General features: G+C 39.5%; 2 protein-coding genes across 4 annotated transcripts in view; both read right to left on the bottom strand.

Moving 5' to 3' along the window:
• Positions 1-8,815, bottom strand: part of Gpat4 (glycerol-3-phosphate acyltransferase 4) — a 42,112-nt gene extending 33,297 nt beyond the window's left edge. Inside the window, exons 1-2 of one of the 3 annotated variants that reach the window (XM_026409344.2) lie at positions 8,703-8,720; positions 6,347-6,458 (exon numbers count right to left, since the gene is read on the bottom strand). The gene's annotated coding sequence lies outside the window, so the exon portion shown is untranslated. Of the gene's footprint in view, positions 1-6,346; positions 6,459-8,702 lie in introns of all 3 variants that reach the window. The other 2 variants (XM_026409343.2, XM_026409342.2) reach the window with 2 other exon arrangements.
• Positions 8,816-17,726: 8,911 nt separating this feature from the next.
• Positions 17,727-22,850, bottom strand: part of Gins4 (GINS complex subunit 4) — a 42,267-nt gene continuing 37,143 nt past the window's right edge. Inside the window, exon 9 of the mRNA XM_026409341.2 lies at positions 17,727-17,789. The gene's annotated coding sequence lies outside the window, so the exon portion shown is untranslated. The remainder of the gene's footprint in view (positions 17,790-22,850) is intronic.

The raw sequence follows: 22,850 nt of genomic DNA, 5'->3' as shown, positions 1-22,850 counted from the left end.
CTAAAAACGGATAGGGATGTAGCTTAGTGGTAAGCACCCCAGGGTTCAATTCCCAATAACCCCCCCACAACAACACACACAAAATAAATACTCATGTACAAAAATAACAGGGATGTGAGCAGTGTAGGTCCTGAAAAACCTAGCCAGAACCATTCTTTGTTTGGCCACAATTGGGTGCACTGATTCTCCACTCAGGATACACATTTCAATTGCCTGGTCATCAGTCTAGATGACATAAATCAGGGTGAATACTAAACATACTAGGCTTCCATAATTAATTTTTCAGGGTCACACAACTAGTAAGTGGTAGAACAGAATTAGGACAAGTGCCTTGGTCTCCAAGACGATGCATGCTCTTTAACTACTATACCTTCCCATCTCTTAAAGTAGCCTGAAATAAATTAAAATTTCCCTCATGCCAAGCCTGCTCTTAGAACTTCTAATGATTAAAAAAAAAAAAAAAATCACAAGGCAGAATGGATTCATATATAAGAAACAAATCTGGTTTTGTTTTTAGGAGACTTGATCTTAACATGTAGCTGGAGTTAAGAATTAGCAGTTAATTTAGCAAAGAACAAGTGAAAACTAAGGAAGACTGCCACTATCTTTGATCACAAATACCCATAAGTAAATAAAATGCATCAAGTTTCCTAACTAAAAAAAAAAAAAAAAAAAAAAAAAAAAGTGAGGGAGAGGACATAGGTTAGGTTTAAGCACATTCATAAGAGAGCTGATGATAGGATCTAAAACATCACAGGAGGGCTGGGGATGTAGTTTAATGTTAGAGCGCTTGCCTTGCATGTGTGAGGTACTGGATTCGATTCTCAGCACCAAATAATAATAATAATAATAATAAGTCCATTAACAATTAAAAAAATAAAATAAAACATCATAGGACCATGAATACTGGTAGAAGTCATTTGCCATTAAAGAATACACAAACGATCCAATCAAGCTGGCTGTCATCTAGAAAAAGCAGTTTTGTTCTGAGTACCCTGAGTCAAAAGAATTGGTGTTATGACTGGTAGTTATAGAGTGCAAATTTTAGTTGATATTAAGAATCGCAACCCTCAGGATTGGAGGTGTAGTTCAGTGGTAGAGCTCAGCACGTGCAAGGCCCTAGATTCCATGCCCAGCACTTTAAAAAGAAAAAAAAAAAAAAAAAGTCCAAACTGCAGGTGGGAATGTTAGATGGTGCAGCTATCTTTGGAAAATGGTTAAACACAGAGTTACTACATGAGCTAGCAATTCCATTCTTAGGTGGAATAAACTAAAAACTATCTGCACACACACACAAAAAAAGTTGTGCATGAATGCTTACAGCAGCCTTATTCAAATAGTCCAAAAATGCAAACAATCAAAATGCCCATCAAATGATGAATGGGTAAACAGTGTAGTATATCCATACAATGGAATGTCATTTGGCCATAAAATGGAATGAAGTTCTGATGCACACTGCAACATGGATTAACCTTCTAAACATTATACTACATGAAAGAAATCACATATTATATGACTCCATTTATATGCAATTGGCAAACCTAATGAAGTATCATTGTGAAGACTAAATAGAAGATAATGCTGATCAAGTGATCAGTACAATGCTCAGCACAAGTGCTCAATAACAGAAGGTACAGCTATTAATCATCATAAAGCTGAGGCAATAATAAAATGATGATAAACTGCATCATTATTAGTTGATCACTGAGAGCTCTTGTCTAATCTCTTCGTTTTATGGCTCAAATAACTGAGCCTTGGAAGGATTAAACTTAGACTGAGACAAGTTATAGAACTGGCTAGGGACAGACAGGCAGAAGTATAACTTACGAGGAGTACTAATGATCCTTAGTTTGGTGGTCCTGCTCCTCAGGCTAACCTCTGCTTTGGAGTGGGTTTACAAAGAAAGCCACCCATTTTCTGAGGTCTCTCTGTTGCCAACACATACTCGTCAAATGCCCCAATCCAATGAGATACAAACATGATGTAAACAAATGATATAAACATTCAAGCTCAGACATAAAGGAAATGTGTGCTGGCTGTATTTAAAGTCAAGTGTATCAGAAGTAGTGAAATATAACAAATTTGTTTGAATAGAATGCTGCTGCTCAGCAGGAAAAGTGCACCTTTCCAAAAAGACAGCTCAGAATTATTTCCCAAAACTCAAGAGTTACTAGGTTCAAGCGAACTGAAGTGCTGAAGAGTCATGAATACATAAACAGTTGACACTGATCCTGGATAAAATAAATTATCCAAGACAGAGCCAGGATACAAAAGACCAAAGGATTACTCCGCTCACTAGGAAGAAGACAGAATGTAGTCAGTTTCAGGGTCTTGGTCTTATCTAAGGTCATTCTGACCTCACTGGATAATAAGTAACATGGTACACCAAGTGTTCACTCCAAACAATTTTGATATTCAGCACCATTCTTTTAGAAAAGAACAATTTGATTTGTTGGGGCTTTAAGACCCAAGATGTTTCATTCATTACCCAACCTTACTATTGCATTGATTGCTCCATTTCAAATTTGTGTTTTTACATTTGGGTACTATATATGTAATTGGAAGCAACTTTCTGGCCGCCTTCTTTTATTTTTTAATCAAGATTTTTTTGTTGGGTTTATTTTTTTCAGTTTAATGATTTTGAGAATAATCCATGCTGTTGCATGTGTCAGCAGTTCATTCCCTTTTATTGCTGAGTAGTATTCGCTGGTATGAACATCCCACAATTAATCTACTTACCTACTGAACGACATTGAGGATATTCTATTATAGAGATCTGACCAAAAAAAAAAAAAGAAACTATAATTCACAAGTTTTTGTATGAATATATACTTTCATTTCTCTTGGGTAAATTCCCAGTAGTTAGAATTAAGAATTCTAAGGGAGGTGTATGTTTAGTTTTTTATGAAACTGTTCTAAACTGACAGCACCATCTTGTATTCCCAGCATCAGTAAAGTCCCAATGGCTTTACATCCTCCCAACACTTGATATGTCCCAGTCTTTTTAATTTTAGACATACTAATGGATATGAAATGAAATCTAATAATTCTAACTTACATTTCCTAATGAATCATGATACGGATCATCTTTTTATGTGCTTATTTTCCATCCATGTATCTTCTTTGGTAAAGTGTCGAAAATTTTTGCCTATTATTTTATTCGCCCATTTACTATGTTATTATTGAAGTTGTTACTAATCATTTTTTAAGTTTTTGCCTAATGACTAAGTATTTTTATTTAAAGTAAGAAAGCATTTCTATTAAACTGTACACTTAAAAATAGTTAAAATAAGCCAGGCATGGTGGCACATACCCGTAATCCAGTTACTTGAGAAGATGAAGCCAGCCTCACCAACTTAGTAAGGCCCTAAGCAACTCAGTGAGACTATCTCAAAATAAAAAATCAAAAATGGTTGGGGATGTGATTCAGCACCCCTAGGTTCCATCCCCAGTACTAAAAAAAGAAAGAAAAAAGTTGACAGTTAAAGAAAAAAATGAAATGATCATCCCTTAAAAAAAAAAAAAAAAAAGAAAAGAAAGAAAGCATTTCATCACACAGGCACAAAATCTGTGGCATCAAACTTCTTTGTTTAATTCCATAAATTCAAAATAATCCTAGCTATACAAAGATAATCACTAAAACATGGAAGAAAAAAACCCCAATGTTCACAATCACAAACTAACCTCAGAACAGAATGTTACTAAGTAAAATAAAACACTCCTTCATCTGTATGGTCCACTGACATTGATTCTATGCAGTCCAACAGGGCAGCCACAATACACATAACCCTGGAACACACATAACCACGAGCACTGGAAATGTGCTGTGAATATAAAACACTCTGGAATTTAATGGCTTAATATGAAAAACTGCATGTAAAATATCTCATTAATAACTTTTAGTTGTAAATGAGCACAAGACCTTTATTTATTTATTTGTATGTGGTGCTGAGAATTGAACCTGGTGCTGAGAATTGAATGAACCCAGTGCCTCATATATGCCAGGCAAGTGCTCTACCACTGAACCACAACCTCAGCCCTCATTAATAATTTTGATAATGATTACATATTAACAGATATCTAGATAAAGTGGGTTAAATAAAATACATTATTAAAGTTGAGGGTATAGCTCAGTGGTAGAGCACTTGCCTACCATGTTCAAGGCCCTGGGTTCAATTCCAGGCATTCAAAAAAAAAAAAAAAAAGATTTTAAGTTTTTTTAATATTTACCTGGCAAAATAATTGTATAGATGAGATTAAATGTGATGCTTCTGATATACATTATAGAATGATGAAGTCAATTTAATTAGCCTCTCACTTTTTAGTTTACTTTCTGGGGATGAAACCTAAGTATCTGGAGCATGCTAGACAAGTGCTTATTATTATTATTTTTTAAGTAGCTACTACAATATTTAAAATTACATAATTGGGTGCAGTTGCACACACATAATCGCAGTGGACTCAGGAAGCTGAGGCAGAATTACAACTTCAATGCCAGCCTCAGCAACTTAGCAAACTCTATCTGAAAATAAAGCAATAAAGGCTGAGGTTGTGGCTCAGTGGTAGAGCGCATGCCTAGCACGTGTGAGACCCGGGGTTCGATCCTCAGCACCACATAAAGATAAATAAATAAAATAATGGTATAAAAATAAATAAAATAAAGCAATAAAAAAGGACTAAGAGTGTGGCTCAGTGGTAAAGAACCCCTGGGTTCAATTCTCAGTATCAAAAAATAAACTTGCTTAATTTCTATGAGTCAGCACTCATTAAATCATTTTAAAGAGAGCCTGGCATGGTGGTGCACACATGTAATCCCTGCGTCTTGGGTGGCTGAGGCATGAGGATGGCAAATTTGAGGTCAGCTTGGGCAACTCAGTCAGACTGTCTTAAAATTAAAAAAAAAAAAAAAAATTAAAAGGGCTAAGTACTAGCTCAGTGGTAAAATGTTTGCCTAGCATGTGTGAAGCCTTGGTTCAATACCCTGTACCACCACTAACTGCTAAGGGTACAAAATAGGTTGGTAGATAGGTAGAGAGAGGAAGGTAATATTTTTTCCATCCCTAGGTCTCTCAAGCTAAATAACAAAAAGGTGGATCTCTAAAAATTTAATGATTTTATTCAAGAATAAGCAGAACACTGCAATCTGGAATATTCATGCTATCAGAGATCACAGGGCACATTCAAGGAGGTAAAAGACCAATTTTTAAAGGTAAAATGGGGAGGATTACATAAATTGTTTTAAAGTAATAATTCTTGGCTACAGGACTCAATAAGGGTGGCATCAGACCAGAAGAGACAATTGGTTGGTAGACATACTGGCATTAACACACTCTGTGCAAAGTTGAGGTTTTTCAGAGAGTCCTCCTAATAGGTTTTATCACAGACTTGTGTGCATGATAGCCCCCTTCTTTATGGTGTTCTTCCTCCATTTTGATGTTGACAACTTACTGGTTCTAAGCACAGCTGTTACTCTTTGTCTATAGACTTCAAAAAAGTAATGTGGCTTCATGAATTGAAGTTTCCTTACCTTTTTAAAATTTTAATTCAAAAAGTCAGTAAAGGCTAGAGGTGTAGATCAATGGTGCAGCACATGCTAATCATGCTCAAGGCTCTAGGTTCCATCCCCAGCACTCTCACCAAATAAATAAACAAACAAAAATGAAAAATATATTATGTTCCTGCTTGTGACAAAGCATTTTTCTAGTACTGCAGATCTTGAGCTTATGGTTTAGCAGAAAATGCAATCTAAATATACTACACAGGGTAAAATAAGGAGTGCCCTAAGAAAGGTAACAAGCCAGTGACTATGGCATGCTCAATGGTAAAATGCTTTTAAAGGAGAAAAAGCGCCTTAAAGGAGTTAGGAAAAACTCCAAGCACTTAGAACACTCCTTTTAGCTTTCCAATTCCATTATTTTAAGAAGTATTAAGTCATGCTACAAAAAGCACAAACATGTAGCTTAGTGCTGTATGGAATGGATCAATTGAGACCTCCCCATAAGCTAAATAACACAGTGAGAAGTAAATGAGTACACCTATAATACACCGATATAAAAATGTGAAGGGGGGGTGAAGCAAAAAACATGACAAAATGAGGTTCTATTTTACAGAAGCAACTCTGCAATATAATCTACACTTAACCAGGCCCAAATAATCTCCAGAATGCAAGAGATTTTCTTTATAAAAGGTAACCTTTTGTGATAAACAACAGATGAAAATAGTGATTTACTCTTTAGCAGTAAACACTAATATTAGACTAGAATCCTGACAGACCGGCCACAGCACTCTTCCCCATGCTACAAACCCACAAAATAAACACAAAACAGACAATCTCCTCCACTCTCACCTTCAGGGGTAATGATGTGTCATGACAACTACACAATTATTTCAATGGTATTTCCATAAGTTGGATGTACATGACAACTACTATGGTCACAAAATCACAAGAAAAGTTCTTCCTGAAAGTAAATTTACAAATATGTCAGAATATAGATAATCTGAACTTACAAAGTCAAAGAACTCTATATACAAGGACTTGCTTGTTCACAGTATTTCTCAGGGGGAGAATATCACCATATGAATAAGGAAATTGAGGCACAAGTAAAAGTATGGTCATGCATTGCATAAGGTCAATGAGCACTTATACAACAGTGGTCCCATGAAGATTATACCACCTAGTGATACACCTCAACCATCTTAGTTTGCACAAGTGTACCCTTTTCATGTTCCAACAACAAAATCTACCCAACAATGCATTCTGTCCTTCCTTCCGTGACCCCTAATGGTTCTGAATTTACCTGTTCTTGTTATAAAAAATAGCATAAAGATTGCAAGGAAATGCATACCATGTTTTTATAACCAATGGTCCATTCTTACCAATTAATGGCAAGAACAGCTATATGGTAAAATGACACTGTTCTCTCAGCTATTAAGAATAAAACAAGGATGTATTCCCATTTTAGTTTCCTTTCCTTCCTTAGTTAATAGCTTAGTTATAGCTATGAATGTTATCCAAATCCTTCATAGCTTGTTTTTAGTATCTATGGTATTCCATTTCTAAGTCAGGACTCTCCCATATCTCCCAAAAACTATGATTAGAAATTCTCATTTGTCCTAAATTTATTTTTAAAATAATTTAAGGCATATTCCCCAGTTTTATCATTCCAGAATTTGGTGAAAAACTTCCTTCTTTTTACTCATTTGTACCAAACTTATTTTAAGAAATAATTTAAGGCATATTCTGAGGTTTTACTATTCTGGAATTTGGTGGGAAAGTTCACGTTTACCAATGCAAGGCCTTCATGAGTATGAGTTTTCAATCAGAGCCCTTGCAATCTTTTTTTTTCCCTGAAAAAAACAAGGTAAAGACAAGCATTATGAAAGAGTTGAAAGAAGACCAAATGCAGAATTGGAAGCTGTTTCCAGCCTCAGTACAACCTCTGGATCTGGACAAGGTGATCTCCAAGTTCTCATCCAGATCAGAAATACTTTGTTTTAATCTGTTCTCTAGTAGATTGATCATTTCAGAACCCCTTTTCTGATCTATCCCCAACACTTACATATTCTTTAGTTGTATAATAGACTATTACAATAAAAGTACCTTATGACTTTATATGAGAGGATCTTTATTGTGAATCTGAAGATACTTTTGACAATCGAGGGCTCATCTGCCATCAAGAATTTTTCTCTTTGACTTGTGGGAAGGTAAAGGGATGAGGATGTGGTTGGGACAGGGTTAACCATAGGTAAATTGTTAAGGTCAGATGATGGATATATGCTGGTTCACTATTCTGTTTTTGTATGTCTTAAATTCTCCAAAACACAATTCTGGAAAAAAAAAATCACTTTCAACAGAGAGAATATCTAACTGGTAGTTTTACAGGATTTTATCCATATAGTCTTTGGTTTAAGCATAATTGCTTTTTTTTTTTCACTTGGGTTGAGACCGAATCTCTAAGACCTGAAACTAAGCAGAGGTTCTCAGAGTTCTGCCAACATTAAGGAAAACGTAACAGAAACGAAATTCTTCAAATGATTTCAAGGCTATCAATCAGAATGAGGACTTGAGTGGTGAGAGACACTGATACTTATTTCCATAGTTACATCATGTTTCATATAGTATATTTTCCATAACTTCTGAATTGCAAAAGTTAAAGCCCTATGAAAGATGGAAAGTGAAGGAATAAGCAAGACCCTCAGGTAGGGGGATGCCCTGGAGGGCGTGGACTCAACACTGAAAGGGGCAAGGGGTTTCGGGGGATTAAGAGAGCCTAAAGAAAGAAAAATGGGGAACACTATTTGAGGAAAGAGAAAAAATACATATCCCTGGAAAGTCGGAGAACGCAGGCAAAGAGATTAGAGGCGAAGGTGGCGCCCACGTGATCTAATGCCCCTTGCAGCACTGACCACCCACATTCCACCTCCCCGAAAAAGTTGCGCCACACCGGGGGCTGAGGAAGAGCACCAACAACTAGGCGCCCGCGTGGCCAGCGCGGCAGGGAGGGCGCGCGGACCGTTCCACTGCGGGCCAGGGGGCGGCACGCTCCACCCGGCCGGGAATCCCTGGCAGCGGCCACGGTGCCTCCTGACGCGGAGTGGAATCAGCAGGGCGTTTGGCCCACAGGCCCTCGCTAGGAGCCCGACCCCAAGCCCCACGCTCGGTTCCCCGGAGGCCAGTGACCTTCAACAAGGGGCCGGCTTACCCCAACTCACCGACCGCGAGGCTCCAAGGCTCCCAAATCCTCCGCAGATAGCGCCTCCCGCCCTTGCCTGCCGCCGCTGGCCAAGGCGTGCGTAAGGACGTGCGCGCGCCCGCCTTTGTCTACGCCGCCTGACGTGAGCCCGCGCCCCGGCGCTGCCCTCCCACTGTCTGCCCCACGCCCAGCTCTCGCGCTTTGCGCAGGCGGGTCGGGAGAGGGAGTAGGGGGGCCCCTCCAGTGCTGCCCCGCCGGTGGTGGGCGGCCTCTCGACGCGCTGAGCAGCGACCCCGCGAATGGGCTGGGGCTGAGGGGAGTGGTACCTGGTGTCTTGGGCCCTGGCGCGCCTCCCGGATTCCTGATCTGATTTGGAGAGCGCTTCCGGAAGAGGGGCCCCACGTTTCTGAGCTGCCGAAGAGGATGAAGTCAGCTCTGTTACCGAGAAGGGGCTTGAGTCACTCACTAAGTCACTTTATCATCTCGGGGCTATTTGAATACAACGAGATAACTCCATTTCGAATGTAGCTTAGTGCCCAGCACGCTCAAGAAATGTTAGCAGCCGCTGCCACCACCACCATCACCATCATCCCTGAGTCTCATATGCCTTAATAGTAAAGCCAAGGAATTAAAAATATCAGTGTAGACGAAGATGTTCACGTTCCTTCACAGTGTCGATTTAGGACTGATGTCTTATTAAAGTCAGCTGGTTCTGATGAATTTTGCGGTTGTATTTCTCACAATCTTTTCAGACTTCAAACGCCTAATCCAGCCTTATCGTCTCCCCTAAAGTTAGCACTGGGTATGAATCCAGGGCTTCCCTTTATAGGCAGGCGCTCTACCACTAAGCTACACTGCCGCCCCTTTTCTTTAAATCTTTTATTTTGTTCTGCCTTCAGTACCAGGCCCTATCCCTGCCCCTAGTTTATTCTGCATATTGCTGCCAGATCATCAGTCCGTGCTAAATAATCTGATAAAACCTTGAGGGCAAAACTCACATTCTTTAACATCAAAATCTATTTATAAGAATGCTGTTTCTGCTCCAAAACACTGAACCACTAGTCCCCACTACATGTTATCACACTCCTTTGGGGCTTAACACATATTCATTATGTCATCCACTCAATTAACAAGCCTTTATGGAGTTCTCATTATGTGCCCAGGTTTGGGGATGGGAGCATGCCAATGATACGTAGTTGAATAATGCCTGGCCATATTTAATCTCTAGCTTTATTAAATTCTATAAGATACTGGACATTGTGCATCCTCCACAGTGTTAGAGATAGGGTTTTTAAGTAACCATCCCCATCTTCATTGATTCTTGGTTTCTTATATCGGGTCCCCTTTTCTCCCCACAGAACCAGTCAGATCTTAAAAGTAGCCCATCCTCTATGGTTTGAAAGTGGCTCATCTACCCAAACTCATGAAGTTTAATCCCCAAAGTCATATGTTATACATAATAAGTGTGTAGAAACTTAATCTGACTAAGGTATTTGGAGGTGGGACTTTTGAGAAATGATAGAGTTTAGGTTTAAATGAAGTCATTTGGGCAGAGCACCACCCTCCATGATTACATTCTGATGGCTTATAAGAGGAGGATCAGAAGCTGGGTGCAGTGGTGCACACCGGTAATCACAGTGACTCAAGAGGCTGAGACAAGAGCATCTCAAGTTCAAGGCCAGCCTCAGCAATTTACTGAGACTGTCTCAAAATTAAAAAGACTGATGATGTAGCACAGTGGTAAAGTGCCCCCTAGGTTAAATCCCCAATTCTAAAAAAAAAAAAAAAAAAGGAAAAGAGGCTAGACCCACAGACACAGACACATGTGATCCCTGTCTTTTGCCATGTGAAGCCTTGGGACTCTGCCAGCAAAAAGGCTATCACCAGCACAGAGCTGATACCAACTCCATGATCTTGGACCTTCAAAATTTCTGGTTAAATAAATATTTTTTACAATAATGAAAAGATGACATATATTACAGTTCTTTGTATATAATAGTTTTGAATTGGAAAAATATTTCACACATATGAGAAGTTCACCAAGAATCATATTGATTCTCAACCATTCTCAATCATATTGATGGCTCAACCATTCAGCCACATCCCCAACCTTATTTTGTATTTTATTTAGAGACAGGGTCTCACTGAGTTGCTTAGTGCCTCGCTTTTTATTGAGGCTGGCTTTGAACTCGAAATCCTCCTGCCTCAGCCTCCAGAGCTGCTAGAATTACAGGCATGAGCCACGATGCCCGGCCCTGAATGATTCTTTACTCAACGAAATAGTACACTCAGTTGTTGAATATTAACACATATTTGTGAGAGTACGCATATTCACTTGGAAATTCTCTAAATTTCTTTAGTGCAAGAGGGCAATCAAATTTCCTCCCAAGAGAAACTGGGTTAATATGGTTCCCTTAGGTTCCAGAGATATGTTTGCAAAGGCCAATAATCTGGGCAGATCTTTGTCACATTCATTGCTAGATGCAAGAAATACAAACAAGACAGAAGTTGAAAAGCTAGACGCAAAGAAGATTTACTTGTGGCAAAGTCTTCTGCCCACAGATAAGGCTTATAACCACATTATATTTCTTATCAGTGTAAATTTAGACTGTCTTTAGATTATTATTGAAGTTATATTCACATTCTAAAATGTAAATATGCTTGTACTTCAGAGACTATCTGAGGAATGTTAAAAGCTGGTTGAAAGATGGTCAATTAGAAGAAAGGGATCACAGTGTTTAAGGGCCCAGTGAGAGATTTAATAATCTCAACTGTATCCTAACTTTGAACTCATTTCCAAACTGTACTACTAGTACTACTAGAATCAACATATTCTCTGTTGTATGTGCACAGTGCTATGAACTTGGAAAGATATTCCCTATACCATCCATATGCTGTATAACCCCTCTCCCTTCCATAGTTATCTTCACAAGTACAAAGCCTTTGAGATTTGTTAAAAGGTAAATCCACAATTGTTACCATACTACCAGTAATATTAACACTCCTTTCCAAGTGCCAAGAGAAAAAGCCAAATAAAAGCACAAGGAATGTTCCTCTTAAAAAAATCTTAATTGTGGTAAACTAAATATAACAAGATTTACCATCTTCACCATTTCTTTTTATTGGGGGGGGTGGGGTGGTACTGGGGAATGAACTCAGGGCCTCATGCATAATAAGCAAGCACTCTATCACTGAATTACACCCTCAGCCCCTGCCTTAACCATTTCTAAGTGTAGTTTGATAGTGTTAAATATATTTACACTGTTGTGAATCTTCAAAACCTATTCATCTCAAAAATACTGAAACTCTGTATTCATTAAATAGAAACTCTCCAACTCCCTCCTCCTTTTCCCTAGTAGCTACCAGTCTGCTTCATGTTACTGTGAGTTTGACATACAAGTTAAATCAGTAGTTAGGTTGTGTTTTGTTTTGTTTTGTTACCAGGGATTGAACCCAGGGGTGCTTAACCACTGAGCCACATTCCCAGCCAGTAGTTATCTTTTTATGACATATTTCTCCTAGCATAGTGTCCTCAAGGTTCATCCATGCTGGAGCATGTGTCAGAATTTCCTTTTTTAAAAAGGCAGAATAACATTCCACTGTATGTGTATACCACACCTCTTTATTCATCTATCAACGCACATTTGGGATTCTGATTTCAATTATTTTAGACAAATACAACCTAAAGTAGAACTGTAAAATCACATATAATTATATTTTCTTTCCTTTTCATTTTATTTATGTTTGGTGCTGAAGATAGAAACCAGGTCCTGTGTATGTTAGGCAAGTACTCTATCATTGAGCCACACCCTCAATTTTTGTAAAAAGAAAAAAAGGCATGCATGGTCCGAAGGACTCTGGAAATGTGATATACTTTTTTTTCCCCCTCCAGTGCTGGGATTGAACCCTGGGTTTCATACATGGAGGGAAAACTCTCTACTAATAAGCTACACCCTCACCTCTGATACACCACAAAGTTCAACTTGCCAAGAAGTTATCTGAGCTGGGTGTGGTGGCACACACCTGTAATCCCAGCAACTTGGGAGGCTGAGGCAAAGGGATCACAAGTTTGAGGCTAGCCTGGGCAATTTATCGAGATCCTGTCCCCAAAATAAAAAAGGACTAGGGATGTAACTCAGTGTTAAAATGTCCCTGGGTTCAATCCCCAATACTGCATCAACAACAATAAAACAGTTGACTGAACAGAACATCCTCTTGGGTGAATATGGTAAACTACTCCTCTTTGTTTAGCTTACCATTTTCTAAAATTCCTTTCCAACCACCATCATCACTTCCATTAAAACCACTGTTGCCTTCTGGAATTCTCAAGGCAAGAAAAGTGGAGCTTCTAAATTATTTAATAATTCAAGAAGTCTAGTAGAAATCACACGTAAACCTGAAACAATAAGCCACTCAAGTTGACTGAAATGTAATTTCATATCTTGTGGACTAACTTCTCAACCATAACATGAAGTTGCATCTTCTCTAACAATCTTAAGTACCTCTAGCATTGTTTAATTGGCTATCTATCTGTATGTTTGGCTCCCCTTTTCATGGAAATGTGCATTAAGTACTAGTTAAGTTCATTATTTTATTAATCAAATATATGCTTAATTTGTCTAGTGTGTGATAATTATTATGCAGTTTTCATTTATTCAACAAACATCTATTGAGCAAATACTGTATGCCAGTTGGGGATAGAAGATATATGAATAAAATGGAAATGGTTCCCTTAGGTTCCAGGGATATATTTGCAAAGGCCAATAATTTTATTCATATATCTTCTATCCCCAACTGGCATATAGTATTTGCTCAATAGATGTTTGCTGAATAAATGAAAACTGCATAATGATTGCCAGGCACTAGACAAATTAAGCATATATTCGATTAATAAAATAATGAACTTAACTAGTACTTAATGCCCAAAGTTTGGTAGACAATACTTGGGGTGTGTGGGAAAAAGAATAAAAGGAGCCCTTATGAGCAAAAACATGAGAGTTCATTAAATCATAACATCACCCAAATAGGAAAATTTGTAATAAACTAGTGTGTTAGTTTTCCATCACTAGGACAAATGTCTGAGATAATCAATATATAAGGAGGAAAGATTTACTTCATCTCAGCTTCAGAGGTTTCAGTTCATGGTCAGTTCATGGTCTGCTTGCTTTGGACCTGTGGCTAACACAGTATATTATGGCAGCAAGAGCCCATGGCAGAGGAAGACTGTTCACCTATGGCAGTGAGTTAGCAAAAACAAAGACCTGGTGGGGCCAGTGTCCCAATATTCCCTTTAAATAAGGCAGATCCCCAGTGACCTAACTTCCTTCTACCAGGTCACATCTCTAAAAGCATCATCAGCTGAGGAACAAGGCTTTAACACATGAGCTTTGGGGGAACAATTAAGATCCAAACCATAACAACCTGTTTATCTTAGTCTGGACCTTTCAGAGGTCAAGAAAGACCTGGACCACTTGTTTTTGTTTGTTGAGATTATTACTACATTTTTAAAAAGGCATGGAAGGATTATAACTGGCATATGGTATACATGTATATTTACAGAATTGACAATTTTAATGGAAAAAATGTCAATAAACTTCTGCTATTTGCAAGATAAGGCTTTACGAAAATGTCAAATATTATTTCAAAGTGCACTTCAGGCACTGTGCATACCAGTAATACTACCAGCTTTACACACCAATAATACCAGCAACTCAGGAGGCTGAGGCAGGAGAATCACAAATTTGAGACCAGCCTTAGTAACTTAGTGAGACCTTGTCTCAAAAAAAAAAAAAAAAAAAAAGGCTGGGAATATAGCTCTGTGGTAGAGAGTCCCTGGGTTCAATCCCCAGTATTTCAAAAGTAAAGCCAAATTAAAGTAAGAAGAAAGAAGAAAAGAAATAATAACAAAGTGCACTCCAGGCAATGTGGTTTGACAATGTGAAATTCAAAGCTGAACAGTGTTGGCTAGGGGGTGTAGCTCAGTGATAGAGTAAGAGGGCCTGAGTTCACAATCACCCATACCACCACCAACAAAAATAAAGCTGAATATGGAGCAGCATCTTTTTTTTCATTCCTGTTAGTTTTCTGTGGCTGTATGTATAACTTTATTTGAATATAAAAAGTCTAAATCCTGACTCTCTAATGGGACACCTGACCCAACTGGACTTCCAGTATCTCCCCTTCCCAGTGCTCGGTCCTCAACTGATTGTGTTTTTTCTGATGCTTATGGAGATGTAGATTTCACAAACTCTAGATAGGTATATACATACACACACACACACACACACACACACACACACACGACCACACCTTGTAGGAGTAAGTCATAGCTGGCAACTTGTTTTTTCTTGGATCCTTACTAGCACTTTTGGGGGTTATTTTGTTATTTTTGGTGCTGGGATGGAACCCAGGTCCTCTCACACACTAAACATGGAATCTGCCACTGAGCTACATTCCACCTCTTGCTAGCTTTACTTTGAGAATGATACCCAATTCTGACAGCATGTGTTATGGATCCTCCTGCCCTGTTTATAATCATCCCTTAATGAAGTCAGGGCTACTAGAAGGTGTGCGGGGGATCGAGAAAGGGAGGAAACACACGTGATTCCAACAGCAACCCTTATCAGACAAGGGAGCTGCAACTGTGTTCTACTGTCCCTGGAAGCCCATGGGTTTGGTTGCTTCTATCTTTACCCTGTTAACCACCTGGCAGGACATTCTGGCTGTTTTACACAGGGAGACTCAGCTAGAATAGGTCCTTCAGGGAAAATAATAAAGCAAATGTTGCTTACTCAACCACTATGACTGCGCTTATACAGCCTGCTAATTAGCACAAAAAAATATAGCCTAAGAAGTTAAAGATCAGATATTAAGATTTTTTTAAAAAAACTTTTATTTAAAATGTGTCATCTATGAGTAATAACCTGAGAATGAACAATCTCTGAATAAAGGTCAAAAACTTTCCATGACTAAAGCTCTCAGAACATTGTACACTTAAGTTAGAGGCATACTTGGCACAAATACTCATGTATTATCTAACATTTGTCCTAAGCTCCAAGGGGTTGACCAGCCTGGGGACCAATAGAGTACAAGGTAGTCCTGTCCTAGCTTTCCCATGTCCTGAGGGAGGCAAATAGTTCAATAAACACTTCCACTACAGGGCAATAAGTACACAACAGGGAAAGTTGGGGGGCCTTAGGAGCCAAGTTCTAGGTAAATTGCCCTCAAAAAAAAAAACAAACAAACAAAAAAACAAAAAAAAAAAACAAAACAACAACAACAAAAAAAAAACCCTGTTCTAAACAACTGAAAAGTGTGTGTGTGTGTGTGTGTGTGTGTGTGTTAAAGTCATCTGTTTTAAGATAGGCAGAGACAGTTACCCAACTCTTAGATGAGGAAGGAGGGGAAGGAGGGTTTACTGCATGAAGCCCAGCAGATGTTTCAGTGAACATTTCTTTTAGCAAAAGCTGACAAAGCAAGACTGTTTCAGGTTACCAGAAAACTAGTGGGTGCCATATGGAGAGGTAAGTATAATTGCACAATTCAGTGTGGCATTTCTCCTACTTTCAGTGTAAGTGACCCTTTCCCAACCTCTGGAACACAGTCTTGCCCAAGCCCACACGGGTCATCTTGGTCTCTACAGACATTGTCTGCTAGGTCTTTCAAAAAATTACATATAAAGTCTTTATTTACATTTCTTCTGTTTCCTGCTGGCTCCAAAGGCTTCCCAGCAATGGGAAAGGTTGTCCAACTGGGAATCTTCCTACAGGAAAACAGCTCTCTTGGGTCAGGAAGTGAGCCTGCCCACATGAGAGAAGAATGCAAGGCATTCCAGGCCTTCTGCAGGGGCTATGAGTTGGGTCAATCCTATCTCCCACAATGAATTCAGGTCAAGAAGAGTCTGAAAACAGTTCCAGGAGAGACAGAAAACACGCACATCTGGGCAAAAAAAAAAATCAGGCTTCACTTAGACAGTAAAAGCAATCACAGAGGGATCTCTTTGATGAGCAGGACTTTGATGAGCAGGACTGTGAGACTGGCACCAAGCGGTCAGTAGTTTTGCCCTTGATTATTGTCCCCCAAATGCTGAGCACACTGTAAAGAGAAGCAAAACTGGAACCATACTCGACGGTTGGGGGACTTCTTGGCAACATCTCACCTACATCAAAGATGGGGCCCATAAACATAGGTCACGTCTTGGAAAGAGCCCCCAGCATTGAAGGCCATGCGCATCCGCATCCACACCACCTCCTGCAAGCCCTGCGGTTGCACCCATTCGGTGCCCGGCAGGAAGGCCTCTGCTCAGAGCACTGCTCCAAGCACACTCCCTGAGTCTGCACTCGCCTCTGGAATCCCCTGGGGTCCTTCCATTGGGTGCAGAAGTCCAGGGAGCAGGTTGGTGACTCTGGTGACACCGATGATGGTGGTTCAGGGAAACTGGGCACTGGACACCAGCCCTCCTCAGGGGCTCTGCCCGCAGCATCTTCAAATGTGTGTACGGATGTCAACGATAGCCCTCTCGTGTCTGCAAACACCACTTGCTTCTTGGGTCTCTGGCGTTCAGGAGGTCCTGCCAGGCATGAGCGGAAGGACAACTGGGGTTGCAGCTCCACTCCTCCAGGCCGCAGCTGCCGCCCGAAAAATGGACTGTGGGTGAAGCGGAGATGCATGGGGGTATACAGAGAGCAGCAAGAGGACCTTTGAGAAAGGGGGAAGGAAGTTCAGATGTGAGGGCCGACCGGCATTCTCAACTGCCTCTGCCTCCCTCTAGCATCACAGTATTCCCTCCCCCGCCACCCGGTTGGCTCCCTCACCCCCAAGAGTCTGATGAAACTGGATTAAAAAAAAAAACAAGATAAAAAGATGCTGTGGGTTGAGAGCCAAGTGACAGCCATCAGTTTCTACAGACGGGAGGACTTACCCACTTCACTCCAGGCAGCAGTGCGTGGCAGGGGCATGGGCTCCTCTAATCCGAGACCACTTTCCCCAGCAGGAACTATTTATTTAGTCCTGACTCCCAAAGGACCAGCAGAACTGAAATAGTGGCCCCTTGGAGGCAGCCAATCAGAAGAGCCTTTCACGTCCTAAAACAGTCAGCTGGGGAAAGAAAAAGGATGTGACAAAAAGTGTGACTCAGACACTCTGCCCAGGGCTACCAGCACTCCACTCCTGCGGGGGCAGCCTTGGTCCCTCTTCCTCTTCTGTGGTGGGGATCTGTGATCAGGAGGGAAGGAACAGTGATGGACAGCTCTCAGCTGTGGACAGATTTTGAGAAAAGAGAAGTTTCCCAACATACTGCATGTAGAATTTCCAAGGGATCTCAAGGCACATCTCTTTCCTCTGCCTCTTGTTTTTCTGGACTATTACAAACTACCCATTGGGGGGCTTTTCTCAAACTCCTGGTTTCTCTTCCTTCACATTTTTGTTCACTGCCTCCTACGGAGTCTGTTTCTAGTTGGTGCTCTCCATATCCCTAAGGTGTATCCAGAGACAGGAGGATCACTGAGTGGCACCGACAGAGAGAACTCCTCCAGTGATCCTTAGGCACTGGGTATCTGCTTCAGTTTTTTTTTGTGGCCAGTGACAAGGCTGTAAGATGCCAAAGTTCATGGTAAGGAATCCCACCTGGTATGCCTAGGCGGCACTGGTGGGCTGCAGCCTGTGCTGGAGATGATCTGATAGTCTCCAGTGACAGCCAAAACTTTCCTGGTGTTCTTTTTTTCTTTTTCTTTTTGTACCTGGAATTGAACCCAGGAGTGCTTAACCACTGAGCCACATCTCCATCCCTTTTTTAGAAGTAGGGTCTCTCTGAATTGCTAAGGGTCTTGCTAAGTTGCTGAGGCTGGCCTTGAACTTGTGATGCTCCTGCCTCACCGTCCCAAGTTGCTGGGATTCCACGTGTGTGCTGCTGCCGCGCCCAGCTGCTGGTGTTTTTTAATCTGTATCCTTCTGTTTAGTTTGCAGACCCAGTTTATTCTCTATCCTGAAATTTTCATGTGCCCGGAGTGCTCAGGGCTTTACATTTTTTTTTCACTTTGTACCTCTTCATTGGAGGTCTTTACCCAATTTTAACAATTATTTATTGTCTTATGTGAATAGCTCCCAAGTCTGTCTTTAGCCCAGTCCTTTCTCCTGAGCGTCACACTCCTGTGTAATGTTTGATTTCATTGATCTGATTGGTGATAACACCAGTGTGTTTCCAGAATAATTTTCCATATGTATGTTATATTTCAATTTAAAAAGTCAGGTGGTACATATCTGTAATCTCAGCAACTCAGGAGTCTGAGGCAGGAGGATCAAAAGTTCAAGGCCAGCCTCAACAACTTAGTGAGAGCTTATCTCAAAGTAAAAAATAGAATTGGGGCTGGAATTGTAGCCTAGCACATGTGAGGCACTGGTTTTTATCTTTAGCACCACATAAAAATAAATAGAAGTATAAAAAATACAATAACATTAAAAAAGGGGGAGTTGGGGATGTAGGTCTGTGGTGGAGCATTCCCAGGTTCAATCCCTAGTATTTAAAAAGAAGGAGGAGGAGGAGGAGGAGGAGGAGGAGGAGGAGGAGGAGGAGGAGGAGGAGGAGGAGGAGGAGGAGGAGGAGGAGGAGAAGAAGAAGAAGAAGAAGAAGAAGAAGAAACAATTAAACACAGGAAGGAGGTAAAAACTGGAAGGTGGTTCATTATATATCGGTTTGAAAATGTTACGCATGCAAAAATGGTAACAACAAATAGTTAGGCAATGTGCATTTTCCACTTAAGATAGAGTGGATGTATTTTCTTGTTAGTATATTATAGATTAGTTCAATTTTTTCCCTGGTACATAGTCTTTCATTGTATGGGTCCACCATACTCTACTATTTAGGTTGTAAATATTTTTGCTTATAAAATGGTGCAGCAAACACTCTTGTGTATGCATATTTAGGTAAACATGTGAGAACTTCTCCATGACCCATATTTAGAATGAAGCTGTTCAAAAGTTATACACTGGGAGTGTAGCTCAGTGGTAAGGTATCTGCCTAGATAAGGCTCTGGGTTGGATCCCCAGCACTACCAAAAAAAAAAAAAAAAAAAAAAAAAGATGTATGCACCTTTAAAATTCCAATAGACAGCTTCCAGAAAGATGTAAAAATTTATAATTTCACCAATAGCTTTCAAGAGTTTCCCTTTTCCCATGTCTTCACCATAACCCAAAATGATCAAACTTTAAAATGCTTACCAATATGATAGGTAAAAAAAGTACCTCATTATTTTTTGGTATACAATGTATATGTGAACTTTGGAAATCAGTGGTTAGTTCTCATCCACATCCACTGCCTACATTTTTGAAAGGGATAATGGGGACATAATCTGTATAGAGCTTGTTTGTGTCATCTTTATCTTCATAATGTTTTCAGGACAACCCCACACAGGTTCTGCATGGGGCATTCCTTATTCCTTAAATTCAGAAAACTTTGTTGATCCTGGTATCAACACACACATCTGGAGTCCCCATCTCCTTCATGGCAAATTTCTGGATTTCTCTGAGTAACTGAAGGGCACATTTCTTAAAGTTCACTTCATGGATGTGCTTATGAATGTTGGTGGTGTAATCTAAGGTCACCCTCTAATATGCTTTATTTTATTTCTAATATTCTTCATTTTCATTTCCTACTTTTTCATGATCAGATATGAGGATTATTTGTTTATTTATTTATTTGTTATTCAATGTGTTAGGTATTTTGATTTCCTTGTTGTCTAGTTAGTATGTTGTTCTCATTTGATAATTTTCCCATTTTATTTTTCTATTTTCTTTAGTTTTAATCTTTTGTGCTGCCCCCCTCCCCCAAAATGCATGTAAAGATTGTGCATTTTCCACAAAGAAAATCTATGTGTTTATACACAGTGCTTTTTGGGGGGTGGGGTATGGGTTTTGCTCTGTAGCCCAGGCTGGTTTTGAACTCCTGGACTCTAGTGATATTCCCATTTTAGCCTTCCCTGCTGAAATTATAGGCATGTGCAACCATACTCAACTGCTTTTCTTCTCTCTCTCTTTTCCTCCCTCCCTTCCTTTCTTCCTCTCTCTCTCCCTTCTTTTCTTCCTTTCTTCTGCTGGAAGTGGAACTCAGGGCCAAGGACATACTAGGTATAAGTGAGTTATACCCTTAACTGCCCACTTGAACTGGGGATGTGGTTCAGTGGTTAAGCATTCCTGGTTTTCCTGGTTTTAATCCCCAGTACCACACACACACAAAAAAAAAAAACCCACAAAAAACAAAAAACAAAACAAAAGAAAAAGAAAAAGAACCCTCCTAAAAAAACAAAAACAAAACCAACAACAAAAAATTGAGTGTTATTAATATTTCTAAGGGATTACTTTGGGGGAGGATATATTCTTCCTGTTTGTGAATTGTGCTGTAGGTCTTCATTCTTTACTTATTTACTTATATAACAAATACTTAGAAATCCCTACTATGCACAAAACAACATATTAAATGCTGAGGTACAAAGATGAACAAAACTGTCAAGGCTGCTGACCACTGCTGACCATTCTCTGACTTACTTCAGAGAATGTGATCTTTATAACCTTTATAACATGAATTTTGAGGAATTTACTGAGATTTCTTTGGTGGTTAGTATGTAATCAAATTTTATGAAAAAAGAAAGTTTTGTTTTGTTTTGTTTTGTTTGCTGGGCGCTTATGCCAATAATTCCAGCAACTGGGAGGCTGAGGCAGAAAAATCACAAGTTCAAGACCGGCTTGGGCAATTTAGGGAGACTTTCAGAAACTTTGCAAAACTCTGTCTTGAAATAAAAAAAATAGAAAGGACTGGGGATGTAGTTCAGCGGTAAAGCACCCCCTGGTCCAATCGCCAGTACACACACACACACAAAAAAAAAAAAAAAAAAAAGAAAAAGAAAAAGAAAAAAGAAAAGAAAAAGAAAAAAAGAAAGAAAGAAAAGAAATGAAAAGAATAAAGAAAGAATTTTTTCAGTTTGATAGAATGAGGTTCACCCACTGCTCAAATTCTGAAAAAAGAATGTCCAGTTCTTCTGTGATGATTATGTTTTTCTATAATCCTTGTATATCTTAACAGTTTAGGCTTTGTAATGCTATTAGTACTTTCTTTCTTTCTTTTTTTTTAGTTTAGTACTATTGTATCTTCTTGGTAATTTTGTCTTATATTAAAGATTAATAAACCTCTTCATTCTACCTAATGTGTTTGCCTTTAAGTTTTTGTTAACTTTTCTATTGACATCATTTTTGCCTTGGTAATATCAGTGTGTCATAGCTCTGTTTATTTCTCTATTGCCCACTTTTCTTTTCAGGGTGTGGTTATTTTGTGGGAACAAAAAGTACTGAACGGTGTTTTTATTCTAGATTTCTCTTCTTTTTCTCTTTGTTTTTGATACTTTCAAGAACTCTGGATTTTCAATTGGCTACCATTGCATAAGAGGTTTTTTATTTTTTTTTTGGGTTTATGTTGGCTAATGCCAAGCATCTAGTTCAACGTGATTCTGCCATTATTACCAAATCAAATGCTAATATAGACTAAAAGAGCATTTTCTCAATCATATAGACTTCTATTTTTCAGGGTTATGTTCATAATCCTAAACCTTAGGTATGCATATGGAGAACATTTAGATTTGAAGTCTTCCCCAGAGGCCCACGTATTAAAGGCTTGTGCCTCAGCCTGTAGAGCTTCCTAAAAGTGGAACTGTTAAGAAGAGGGGTCTAATGGAAGGAAGTTGGGTTATTAGGGCTGTTCAAAGGGGATATTGGGATCCCTAACCTCTTCCTCTCTCTATTTCCCAGCCACCATAAAGTGAGCAGCTTAGCTGTACCACATACCCCACCCCCCTGCCATGATGTTCTGCCTCATGACAGGTGTACAGCAAGGGGATCAAGTGACCATGGACTGAAACCTCTAAAACTGTGAGCCAAAATAAATCCTTTCTCCTCATAAGTTAATTATCTCAGGTATTTCACCATAGCAACAGAAAGCTAGCAAATACATCTTCCAAATCTAGTTAAACACACAAACATACAAGCACAAAAACATGTAAAAATTTCAAAGATTCTAAAAACCTTTTACCCATAAAGAGACCTTGAATCAGAAGAACACTTTCAACCAAAGTTAGGATTGGAAAAGATCTAGGTTAAGCAAGTCTGTTACTTAAC

Source organism: Urocitellus parryii, chromosome 14 (assembly GCF_045843805.1).
Source record: "Urocitellus parryii isolate mUroPar1 chromosome 14, mUroPar1.hap1, whole genome shotgun sequence".
Classification (NCBI taxonomy): domain Eukaryota; kingdom Metazoa; phylum Chordata; class Mammalia; order Rodentia; family Sciuridae; genus Urocitellus; species Urocitellus parryii.
Note: the sequence above shows the minus strand (reverse complement) of the source record. Positions and strands in the feature narration are given on the sequence as shown.